A 13,203-nucleotide genomic window follows, 5' to 3' on the forward strand; every position below is an offset into this window, starting at 1 on the left:
GTGTTCATGCGTCAGCACTTTGAGAGGCGCGCTGTCGGCCGCCATCCATCCATCCACCCAGCGTGCCTCTCTTATGTGCTGACGCATGAACACGTAGTGCGGGGGCCGCGGGCGAACTGTCCGTCGTGTGAATCGGCCTTAAGCGCCATTGAGGTGTCCCAACCCAGCGAGCCAGTTATGCGCACTTCCTTTCCTTAAAATCATTGCAGTCTAAAACGTTGTCGACGCCTGCGAACCAAAGTGCCGCGTTTCTGCCACAATGTTGTCAGCGCTAACGCATGCAGCCCACATCTCTCTCTCATCACCCCACGAACCTATAAGCGCCATTCAGGTGTCCCAACCCAGCGAGCCAGTTATGCGCACTTCCTTTTCTTAAAATCATTGCAGTCTAAAACGTTGTCGACGCCTGCGAACCAAAGTGCCGCGTTTCTGCCACAATGTTGTCAATGCCAACGCATGAAGCGCACATCTGTCACTACCACCACGTAGCTTAAAGCAAGACTGAGGTGTCCACTGTTCCAAGTGGGCAGCTATGCGCCTTCCCTTTGCTTCCTAAGCTCTCGATCATAGGGGGCCAGTTATGCGCCCTTCCTTTGCTTTCGAAGCTCAAGGTCATTTGAAGGTCAAAACTGCACGGTCGTCGATTGAAGCCCGAAGCCCCGTAGTGATGCTTTCCCTTCAAAAAGCAGCAACGACGACGTATTCAGTCTGAAGCTACGGGTGCTGGTTCGAACGGTGTTGCCGCGGGAATATGATCGGCTACGGCAGAAATCGGTCCTCTACAAATCGGCCTCGCCGCGCCGCTTTTTGCGTCGGTCGGCGTCAAAAGCGGTCGAACCCGCTTCACTCGCCGGATTTTTGCACAAATGTGAACGTGCCTTTGGGAATATGACGCCATAGATAGTGGGCTAAATGACGATAGACAGCAAACTTTCGCTTCCATGTTTTCTTATTTCAAACGAGGCGCTAGAGATTTTATACACGATGCATCCCGTGGTATTCGCCTACGACGGCTAAATAATTTATAAAATACATTTCTTGTTAACGTTGTTTCAGTTTTGGTTTCTTCATCCAAACGACGGCTAGGCCGTGTAGCTGATAATTAGGTGATGTCAGACACACATGTGAAAAGACGGCAATATAACTATTGATATGTCGTTCGTAGTGATTCCAGCTGTTCAAGCTGGCTGGTTTAAGCCCTATATTAACTTAAAACTATCTATCAGCATTGAATCCCACCTTTTTTTTGTGACTTAAACGTCAACTACACATCACAACCATCGTTCGGTTGATGCAACCGAAACAGAAACTTCATGAAAGAAGAAATTCAATTATATAATATTTAACGGTCGTAAGCGAAAAGCACACGGTGATCCATGTATTAAAATGTCTAATGTATAATTTCAAAGAAGAAAACATGCACTAATGTTAGGAGCCTATAGTATTTTATATCAAATATATGCGGAATTGATTTTCCTTTAGTTACCATTCACAGAATCCTGGAAGCCCTCCTACCACTCCAGGTGCAGTTGTGCAGCGGTTAAGCGATGCGCCACAGCCCTGGGATGGCAGGCGCTGCCAACGCTGGAATCATTAATTTAACCGGCACCTCCCAGGTTGCATGAGGACGCCATCATTTATATGTACCATCGAGCGTTAACACACTCACAAACACAAATACAGACAGGTTTTGCCTCAATGGGGCAAGTAAGGCTTACGCCTTAAAAGTACCTGGTAAAACGAAAGCAGCCTCTGTCTACAGAAGCACTTAAACGAGTGGAAGATCGAAGACCCTTTTGCGACAAATAACTCTGAGGACGTCATTTCTCTAATGCAGACAAACGTTCATTTTGATATAGTATTTATGTTGATTCCACATTAGCCACTTTTAAGGCAAAAGCCTTTAATGACTCATTCTCGTGGTCGTGTGCCTCCTTTAGCTGGAATCGTGCCAACTGTGGCCTCTCCTCCGCGCAGCGGCGCAACCTCCTCCATTCCTTAGCAACCAGCGCGCCGGTGGGGGTGCAGCTGTGCAGAGCAATCGTGACGTCACACAGTAGCGGTAAAACAAACCTAGGTGTTCGAAATTTCCAGAGTCCTCCGCTACGGCATCCCTCAGAGCCTGAATCGCCTTGGAAGATTAAACCGCATTAACCAATCGCTTTATACACCAGAACTCCTCTTTAGAGACGGGGTACAGGAAGGGCCCTAGTGGCTGCAAAAAGTACGACGAACGTGGGCAAATTTCATACTGTAAACGAAATCCTGAGTGTCCGATAAAAAACGCCAGAGCGTTGAATTTTTGCTAGTATACGAGAGGAAGGGAACACGTCGAGGTGCACCCGCTTTTTCGGGACACGTGACGAAGAAGTACAAAAAATTATTTTTGAGATAGCAGATCCCCAAACATAATATATTTTCTGAAAGATCAAGTCATTCTCCATCAGATGAACGCAAAATCCCGGAATCAAATTTTTTGACAAAAGGAAGCCTCACCCCACTTTACAGTTTTTTCAGCAGCAGTGCGGTGTTCTTGGACCACATTGCTTCAGAATTCACGCCACAGGCCCTACGCGAAAAAAAAATGAAAAATGGAAGGATAGATTAACGGCGTCAGAGCGAAAAGACACATCACCGCCACCTCCCCTTAGTCATAAAATACAGCGACCTTATGGCCAGAAGAAGAGAACGACGACGCCAGGCGCTCAACGGACGAGATTCCCGTGGCACCAGGGCAGCTGCACAACGCGCTTTTAATACGAGCGCCCTGCGTCCCGGAAGGCCAGAGGCATCACCGAAGACTCGAAGTATGGGTCACTACTCGGCGTCGGCTGCAAAGTGAGCGCTGTTCCTCTTCTGCGTAGTCCAGCATGGCGTCATCAGAGTGCGACTGTACTGAGACTTCTGCCGCCACAGGCAGCGGGCCCATGAATGATGATACCAAGAGGCCCATGAGTGAGGTTTATGCTGAGCTACTGAGGCTTTGCAACCTGTGCTCGAGCACTAGCGAGAGCGACGATAGCAGCACTACCTACAGCAATAGCGGTAGCAGTACTAGCGACTCGAGCAGCGATTCCTGCAGCGACACCAGTGACGAAGATGACGGCAACGCTTCGGAGACAGTCAGCGTCGTCACTGAAGGTGCGGCCGCGGCGCACCCCAACGTCAAGGATGTCCAGAAAGCGGCGCCCCCGCAGCTGTCGTGCACGCAGGCCGACGAAGGCAAGGGCGACGACGTGGACGCTGAGCAGGAGAAACAAGCTGCCTCTGTCGGCGGCAGGAGCAGCGTACCGCTCGGACCTACGGTGAGGGTTCCGCACGTAACACTCGTCAACAAGATCCAGTTCTTGTCCAGGATGGAGGTTAAGATCAGCCCACAAGGAAGGCTGATGCAACCAGCTCCGATCGTCCGCTTCAGTAACCTGGACGACGAGTTGCAGTAGGTGACTTGGATCAGTTTCATCCAAGACTCCGGCGTATTCGCTAGCGAGTACATGCACAAGGAATCGCCCGACCAGGCACTTCGTGGAACGGCAAAAAATTGTCAGTCTCCAAGCTCAAGCTTTCCTCCTCCGACGGCACCTCCAAGACACCCATCACCGTCATGTTGAACAAAAGGTACTTCCTTCCAATCAACTTCGGAACCATGGACAAATACGGCCAGATCATGAAGCGCACAGTCAGTCGCCAAGGCGTTTCCAGCACTTGGTTTGTGGCTGTAAACCACACCCAAGCCTCCAAGAAGAAGCCGTCCAAAAATAAATCGAGTAAAGCGCACGCGCCAGCAAGCAAGAGGCACAAGTCTGCCTGACAACTTCGCCTGGTCGGAACATCATGAAGCTTGTTTCGTAATAAAAAAGAAATATGCCACTACGTAGACTATGTGACTCGTCTGTGCAATAAATTGGGCCACTGTGACCTTGACCGCACAAGGCGGATATGTATTGTCCACTCTCAGAGAGATTTTCCATCAAGGAAGAAAAGAACAGCATTTTTCACCGCTTTTAAAAGAAAATTGTACAGAGTAATTTGAAATATCCGGTCTTGTGTACTGCAGGCGTAACATTTGTAAACCTGCCACAGTTTTCGTTCTATGACTCAATCAGTTTATTGAATACTTTAGTGTACCTTTCAGCTCTTTTTTTACAGCACATTTATTTTAATACTGGTCTACATTTACGAGAAAAGTTGCTTTTCTTTCTTAAAAGTCTTCGCTTTCCTTAAAATTGTGGCGAAGGAAATGATCGTCCGCTATAAGAGGTCGCAACTTAGCTCAAAGCGAAACCAATATTTATCGCAGCCCGACATCAGCAAAGTTTGAAACCAGCAAAGCACTGCGTCGGGATAGTCGCAAAGAAAATACATAAACGCGTAAAGGCGTGAAGGCATAAGCAAGCGCTCATGCATTCAATCGCACATTTTTTTGTGTGAGAACTGCATGCCAAGCTGTGGACTAGGCTGGCACGAGCAATCGGTGTTTAATTTCGAGAAAAAATACAGCAGAACACCGAACTATAGATGGAACTGCTAATGCAAATTTGTCACAGAGGTTTTTCACAGCACTAACCGAGGCGAGTTCTTTAGAGTAAAAAAACGTGGGGCTCATCTCCGTGAAGTTTTGCGCCGCGAAAATCACCGGAAAATAAAGCCATCGTTCGACTAAGCGTCGTTTTTGAGTCAAAGTTAACGGTAACTCCGAAACGTTGGTGTTGACAACATAGTGGCGTCCTGCCCGCCGGCGTCCGGCCCGTTATCGCGTAGGTGCTGTACTTTCAACGCGATAGCTCGCTCTAAATTCATGTACTCTTTTTAATTTTGCGCAATCCTACCCCTCCGTAATGATACATGTGAGAAATAGTCATCGTTTTTTAGATCAATTGACTAATTTCTTTATGTTAATCCTAACCATGTACGGCGCCCCATGTCATCCTAGAACGACCTCAGGGGAAGTTCTCCAACTTTGCACTGGAATCTATATTTTTTGTTAGATTCAGTTGATTTACAATTAGAAAAAGAGAGACTTCGAATGCATCCATTTCTGCCGTTAATGAAACGAAAAAAGTTTTTATGGCACCCAGGCAAGCAGCTTTTACCTGCTACGACTAGGTGGCCCCGCAGTAGTGCTTCTCGGGCGCTACGCTAGCCACTTCCAACTAAAACTGCCGTTGCGAGGACGGGTGGCAGAACGCGCAAGGTGGGCACATAGCATACGGAGAGGCTTTGCGGATGCACAGCTAAATCTGCCTATTTTTGACAACTCAAGAGCAACTTCTCAGATTTTTAGTTCAGGAAATGTGGGCAAGTGAGCTGATCACTAAAGGCATCCTGGCGCAGGTGAAGTAATTATAACTCTTTTCTGAAAGCTGTCTGAATCTTCTCCAGATAAGAAACTTGAAGAGTTGATAACTATATTTACATGCCGTCTGCTCGCACGGCAGGAAATTTATGACAGGCAACACATGGACTTCGATGTGCCGCCCTATAGATTTATATTATATGCTACACTGTTACTGTTACTCCTCTTAAGCTTGTCTTTAGCGGTCCATGATTTCTATTACTCAGACAGTTGAAAAATTGTTTGAACATTTAAGCCTGAAGCCACGTCGACGCTCAAGAGCAGCTGGTGTTTATGGTACCGCATTTCAAATGGTAGCGCAAAATGATTTTTCAGGCTTTGCCCCAATGTTTCACACATTCGACCCTTTTAAACTCATCGAGTTCTACAACGACTTTGGTTCCCCTTTAATGTGGGAAGAGATTTTCTTTTCTCAAAAAACTTGAAAATTAGATTTTGCGATCATCTAATAGTGAGTTTATTTTTCTTTCAGAAAATGCATTGCACTTAGAAAGTTGTGATTTCAAAAAATAATTCTTGCCCTTTTTCTTCGTCACGTCGAGCGGAAAAGTTCGTGCACCTCGGTGTGGTGTCTCCTCGTTTGGGTTACATGCAAAAATCAATGCTCTAAAGCTTTGATCAGAAACTCAGATTTTGGTTTCGGTTCGGCAGTTGACCTTGTTCGTAATACATTTTTCACCCACTAGGGCTCCTCCTGAAGCTCTTCTGCCAAGGGAAGTTGTGATGAATAATACGGTTTAGACTTTATTGCCGTTTTTCTCAAAACAAGACTGTTGGAGTTTTATGATCTCTTTTCTCAGGAACTAAAAGGCATACGGAAAGAAAGTTTTCACAGAGATTAAGTAATGGCGTTTACGTAACTTGAACTAGAATCAATAGCCGATGCGCTTTTCCTTTTTACTGACTGAAAAAGACCATTCACATGTCGCAATTCTATTGCATCCAGAAAGATAAAAACCAAACGTAAATCTAGTTTTGTTGGAAGCGCACAGTTATAGTGAGACTTGTGTAAAGTATTGTTTGCAACTTTCGTACAAAATTGCCGCAATCTGTGGATACTAGATTTGAACAACGGGTACATTAGTATAAAAATTAAAGCAAAATAAATATACCAAAGAAATAAACTAGTTTTGAGTTCCGATGCAAGCTGCAGATATTCTTAAGGTTTCTTGTATACTTTATAGCCCTGAGTGTTGCTACAACTGCCGCACAGCCAACTTATGAAGCTCGTTTCCAAATTCTCACCCCACTTTGAGGCCCTTTCATAGTGCTCCAAAAACGCGGCGAGCGAAACGGATTCGGTTGCACGAAATAACTGGGACCTGTTCTCATCTGTTGACGCCCGGCGAGGCATAAGCGCCGAGCTAATCCTGTTTCTCCCTTTTCGAAACAATTCACGCCTACCAGGACGCCGCTCGGGGCGTACACAGATATCGTTAGAAAAGAGCACAAATCGACGCTGTCTACGTGCCTAAAGCGTGTTCAGGCTTACGTACGCTAAACGCTGGTATTCTGCTCGACGTTACGCCGTTTCTCAGATTCTTAGATTTAGTTCAGTGTATACAAACACACAACGATAAGCTCGACCTAGTGGTGCCATCTGCTCGTCAGAATATGAACCATTATTGTCAACAAACTAGCACTTCTCTTAAGTCTAGAAGCCATAAAATCGTACCTCTAAGTAAAAACAATGATCGAAATTCATTACGTATGAGTTCTCTCACAAACGAGGTGAGACGAAGTGAGAGACCCGTGACCCATTTATAGCCAGTGAACGCACTGAAAAAAATGGCAACAACGACGAATTCAGTCTGAAGCGAGGGGTCCTGGTTTGAAGGGTTCCGCCATGTTTGTCCCCGAGCGGAATGCAATCGGCGGAATTTTTCCGACGGCAGAAATGTGTCTTGTAGTATTTTATTCCCAATATATGCCGAATTGGTTTTCCTCTAGTTAACATTCATACAGCCCTGGGAGTCCTCCTACCACTCCTGGCAAAGTTGTGCAGCGGTTGAGCGATGCACCACCGCCCTGGGATGGCAGGTGCTACCACCGCTGGAATCATTAATTTATCCGACACCTGCCAGGTTGCATGAGGCTGCCACCTTCTATCAGTACCATCGAGCGATAACACGCACACGAACACACATACAGACTGCGTTTCCCTCCATAGTGTAAGTAAGGCTTACGCCTTAAAAGCACCTGGCATGAAGAAACCAGTCTCTTAATACAGAAGCACTTAATCGTGTAGAAAATCGAGGGCCTTTTTGTGACAAATATCTCTGCGGACGTCATTGCGCTCCAGCCAACAAATTAATCATTTGGATTTAGGATTTATGCTGACGTCTCAGACTTATTATACGCCATTCCACATCAGCCACTTTTTAAATCAGTGCGTAGCTGCACTGAAACCAATGGTGCACTACGCTTTCAAAACGCAACAGGGATCTCGGTGCACAGTTTTATGGCTCTATAGGAATATGGCTTGAATGCCAGTTGTAGTACGTTTGACAACCACACTTTTCGGCAGGAACAGGTAGCGCGCACAGCGTCGTGCGTGGCACCAGTTTTACGAAACATATTTTAAGCCGATAGCCCTTCTCGATGCACCAACCCCGCTCGACACCACCTGACCTGTCTGCTGTTCCAATTTGAATTTCAGCCTAACTAAGATCAAAATGTGCTTAGATAAATAAAAAAAAAGGCGCAGAAAACGAAATCACGTCCAAGACTGGAAGTCGAGCCCACAGATGCGTGCACAGGTCAGCTTCACAGGGCGCTGCGCGAGACCACTAGGCTGTCGCCAAATTTTTTCTCCTTTATTTCCTGTTGCTGCAAGTACAGAAACAGCCTAACTGTGTCGTTTGGTATCACATCAAAATGTATGTAATTTCATTTTAATGAGAGCATCCATCAGTTCAATGACTTCGCCACAGAAACCTTGGTTTCTGAGGATATGACGCAGCCGAACACGCTTCGAGTTAAATTGCATAACTCTCTCGCGTCATGCATTGCAAAGCGTCGCCTCCATTAACTTCCATCAGCTCCGTCCGGCAACACTGCCTGGTCATCTCTTCTTTTACGTAGCACAAATTAGTGCTTTCGCAATGATTCCAATGTAGTAAACATTTTCTGCTGTTTGCAAAATTCCAAAACTTGGCGCGGCCCACCCTTGGCTGATTTGGACCATAACCGAGGACCAACCATAACTGACTAGGCAGCCTCAGTGGCTCAGTAGTTATGGCACTCGGTTGCAGACCCGACAGATGCGGGTTCGGTCCCGGCCGCGGCGGCCGAAATTCGATAGAGGCAAAATTCTAGAAGCCCGTGTGCTGTGCGATGTCAGTGCACGTTAACGAATGCCAGGTGGCAGAAATTTCCGTACCCCTTCACTACGACGTCCCTGATAGCCTGAGAAGGTTTGGGACGTTAAACACCTATAAACTAAACCAAAACATAACTAACCGTAACCAACACGAAGGCGACCTCAAACTTTGGCCAAATGCTATCGCTGGGCCTTTGGTTATAACAGTGGATAAGGAGTGCTTAACTATTTAGATATGTTATTTTAGACACGTTGACGACTTTCTTGTGCTATTAAATAAAAGGAAGGTTTTTACTGCGACAGCTGTTGAGTACTCGTTCCTGGGTTTCCCATCATCGTTGTATGTCGAAGTAGTCGGCGTTGCCAGTGGGTGCGTTGCCATAGTAACCTCTCGGATGGCGGTTACCGTGCAAGGAAGAAGGTATCCCACGTGCAGAGAAATGCGCAGCCGGTGGGTGGTTACCACAAAACCATCCGGAGAGTAGCTTCCGCGGGATGACGAGGGTATAGTGAGAGCAGAGGGATCCCCAACCAGGCAATGGTTACCTTGGAGGGTATGGCGAGAGCGTAAGAAGGCGCACCCGGTCCGCCGTTTACACGGAAACCACCCGGAGGGTAGTTAATTGGAAGGACGAGGAGGGTTACCATGACAGGAGGCTTTATGGCGAGAGCGTAGGAAGGCGTAACTACAAGATGGGTACGACGGCTACAGTCCGGAAGGTGGTTACCGTGAAATGAGGAAGGTATGGCGAGAGAGTGAGAAGGCGCACCTGGTACTTCGTTGGCGTGGCGCCAAGCGGTGGATAGTTACACTAGAGTAATAAGGAGGGCAGCCGTCTAAAAAGATTAAGGCGAGAGTAGGAGGTTATGGCGAGAGCGTAGGAAGGCACGCCATTACACCGATTCAGAACGTGGTTACTTACCTTGGAAGGAGGAGAAGGACGGAGAAATGAGGAATTTATCACGGTCCATCTGCGACAGCTGCTGCCAAACGCGCCGCCCGAGGAGAGGATCATCCTCGGCACTGCGCTTCTAGAACGGCGAAATGGAGAGCGCACCTAGACGACAAACGGCTTTGTGTGGAAAACTAAAAACAGCGCCCTAAAACTATACAGATGTGAGGTCTATCTCATATTCTCTAGCACAACTTACGGTAAGGTACAAATACCTTAACAGCTGTCGCTGAATCTCGCATCAACCAGTGCTGTCATGTCAATTTTCCATGTATGACGGTGCCATGGCTGATATTTTAGATGGATTAAAATGTAATACATCAGGCCTTCCTTCTACGCGTGAACTCCCTGTCGGCAATATTAAGCAATTAGACGTTAAAGGACTATGGACACCTAATTTTGTTGCGCGTTTTCTTCTGTCAAACGGTGCGTTCGACATTAGAATACAAGGATTGCCAGGAGGTATTTGCCCACAAGGCTATAATTTTTACAATTGAATTTCTTCCCTCATCCTGCTTCGGTTTCGGTTTCATCGACCGAACGATAACTGTGAGGTTAAGTTGATGTTTTCATGACAGGACCCACTAGAAAAACTAATATAATCGCTGATCTGTAGTTTTAATCCACTGCGACATTTATTCCGCCCTCCTTTAAGGCCTGGAATGGCAAAAAATGATCTGTCTGCAATTATATAGCCGATTTTTTATGCCTCACGTGACCTAAACACCAACTACGTGTCACAGCCATCCTTCGAGTGATGAAACCGAAACAGCCTCAAGAAGAAATTCAATTATAAATTATTTAGTCTTTGCGCACGAATACTACCGGGTGCTCCATGTTTACGAACGTCTAACGAATGGTTTGAAAGAAGAAAACACACAAGCAAAAATTTGGTGTCGAGAGTCTATTAAGCTAACATACTGCCATGAACATGTTTGTTGGTGCTTCTGCGCCCTACCAAGAAAGCTACCGTTATCCTAAGATTCCGCCCACTCGAAAGCCGTTAAATGGGAAATTGCTACGCATATTTTCTAAAATAAAAGCATGTACACATCCCATGTAGCCGAGCTTCGAGTTGCAGATTTCAAGGTCGAGGGTGGCTGATTTTCTTGATACGATTGTACTAGAAGCTGTTGAAACGCTGGCAAAGAAAATAAAGGCGAATCCAAACAAAAAGCCAATGCAGTTAAAAGGCCAGCAGTAGTTCCTGATCTCCACGGGACCACGCACAACTTTTATAAAGTACGAAACAAGCACGGGAAGAATGAAATACGCATGTGAGCAAGAGCTTACGTCCCCTGATGATCACAGCGAATAATCGAGCCGTTGGGCAGCACGAATGGAATCTCAAGAAGAATAAAGGAAAAACAGGAGGAGGAGGCGAGCGGTATGTCGTCGGGCACGCCCCAAAAAAGGTTCATATTATCATTTGAGGGTTGTTAGGGTGGGCTGAGACTTTGAAAAGGAGTTTTAAAAGATGCCTGTACATCAGTTGTAAAAATAGCTATGGCTATAAAATTTGCAAGGAATCTGCAGTGTAGACCCAGGTTGCATAAGTGCTGGAAACAAGTTTTAAATTTTGCATAGTAATTTTTTATTTTTGTGTTTATTTTTCTACTAGTGTTCTTTTTCTTAACATATGGTATTCGCAGTGTGCTGCAATTTTGTACAAAATTAGCAACCAACGCTTTGCATAAGTGAAACTAAAATTATACGCTCCCAACATTATATCTTTTTGCCTTTGTCGATGCCAAAGAATTGCCACATAAATATCCAAAAGAGCTTAAAAAAAATTAAAAAAAAATCTCTGAAAGCCGCTTCATTCATCAAAGCCGTCGCGCTGGCTCAGGGCTATGGCTCTCGGCTGCTGACGCGAAGGACGGGGGTTCGATCCCAGCTGCGGCGGTTGCACTTCGATGGAGGTGAAATGACGGAGGCCCGTGTATTGTACGATGACAGTGCACGTTGAAAAACCACAGGGGGTCGAAATTTCCGGAGCCATGCACTACGGCATCCCTTATAGTCTGAGTCGCTATGGAAGATTAAGCACCATCAACCAATCGTTTAATTCATCAGAACTTCCCTTCACCGAAGAGCTACAGGAAGGGCCTTTGTGGATGAAAAATGTACGAAGAACATGGCCAAATTCCAAACTGAAACTAAAAACCTAAGTGTTTGATAAAAACTCCAGAGCGTGGCACTCTTGCTAGTATAGACAGCGAAGGTTACACGTCGAGGTGTACCCGCTTTTTCGGGAGATGTAACGAAGAAGTACAAAGAAATTATTTCAAAATAGCTAATACCCAAGTTTAATATATTTTCGGGAAGATAAAAAATTCCCCATCACATGATCGCAATATCCCTAAATCGAATTTTTTAACCAATCAAAGCTTCACCCCCCCCCCCCCCCCCTTACACGTTTTTCAGGAGCAGTGCGATGGCCTTGGACGCGGTAGCATGACTTCGCCTCTGAATTCACGCGCAGGTCCTCGACGAACACAAGAAAAAAATAAAAAGAGGAGACATGTTCCGCTCGAAGGACGGATCAACGGCGTTAGAGCGAAAAGGCATATGGCCACTGCCTCCACTTAATAATAAAAATACAGCCATCTGATGCGCAGCAGAAGAGAACGACGACGTCATGCGCTGAACAGACGCCATTCCCGTGGCACCATGGAAGCCGCAATCCGCGCATTTGATGCCAGCGCTCTGCGTCCGGGAGACCAGAGGCATCACCGAAGACTTGAAGTGTGGGTCGCTACTCGGCGTCGCCAGCAACGTGAGCGCTGTTCTTCTTGTGCGTAGTCACGCATGACGTCATCAGAGTGCGGCTCTGGCGAGACTCTGCCGTCGCAGGCGGTGAGCATAGGGGCGATCATCCCAAGACGCCCATGAGTGAGTTTTATGCTCAGCTACTGAGGCTTTGCAACCTCTGCTCGAGCACTAGCGAGAGCGACGATAGCAGCAGTACCAACAAGAATGGTGGTATAGTGCGACAGCGACGCGAGCAGTGATTCCACCAGCGACAGCAGTGGCGAAGATGACGGCAGCGCTTCGGAGACAGTGGGCGTCGTCACTGAAGGTGCGGCCGCAGAGCGCCCCAACGTCTAGGGAGTCCAGAAAGCGTAGCCGCCTAAGCTGTCGTGCACACGGGGCGACGAAGGCAAGGGCGACGACGTGGACGCTGAGCACGAGAAACAAGCTGCCTCTGTCGACGGCAGGAGCAGCGTACCGCCCGTACCTGCGATGAGGGTTCCGCACGTAACACTCGTCGATAAGGCACACTTATTGCCCAGGATGGAGCTTAAGATCAGCCCGCAAGGAAGGCTGATGCAGCCAGCTCCGATCGTCTGCTTCAGTAACCTGGACGACGAGTTGCAGTACGCGGTCTGGATAAGTTTCATTCAAGACTCCGGCGTATCCGCAGGCGACTACATGCACCCGGAATCGCCCCGACCAGGTACTTCGTGGAACGGCAAACCACTGTCATTCTCCAAGCTCAAGCTTTTCGCCTCCGACGGCACCTTCAAGACACCCATCACCCTCATGTTCAACGATCGGAAAAATATAAA

General features: G+C 47.0%; 1 protein-coding gene and 1 pseudogene across 1 annotated transcript in view; one reads left to right on the forward strand and one right to left on the reverse strand.

Annotated features, from left to right (window-relative positions):
• Positions 1-13,203, reverse strand: part of LOC149352445 (soluble guanylate cyclase 88E-like) — a 204,853-nt gene that overhangs the window by 50,349 nt on the left and 141,301 nt on the right. The gene's annotated exons all lie outside the window — the stretch shown is intronic.
• Positions 2,871-3,811, forward strand: LOC149352448 (uncharacterized; annotated as a pseudogene).

The sequence above is a fragment of the Amblyomma mixtum genome, chromosome 3 (assembly GCF_055824585.1).
Source record: "Amblyomma mixtum isolate Tamu chromosome 3, ASM5582458v1, whole genome shotgun sequence".
NCBI classification, from domain to species: Eukaryota; Metazoa; Arthropoda; class Arachnida; order Ixodida; family Ixodidae; genus Amblyomma; species Amblyomma mixtum.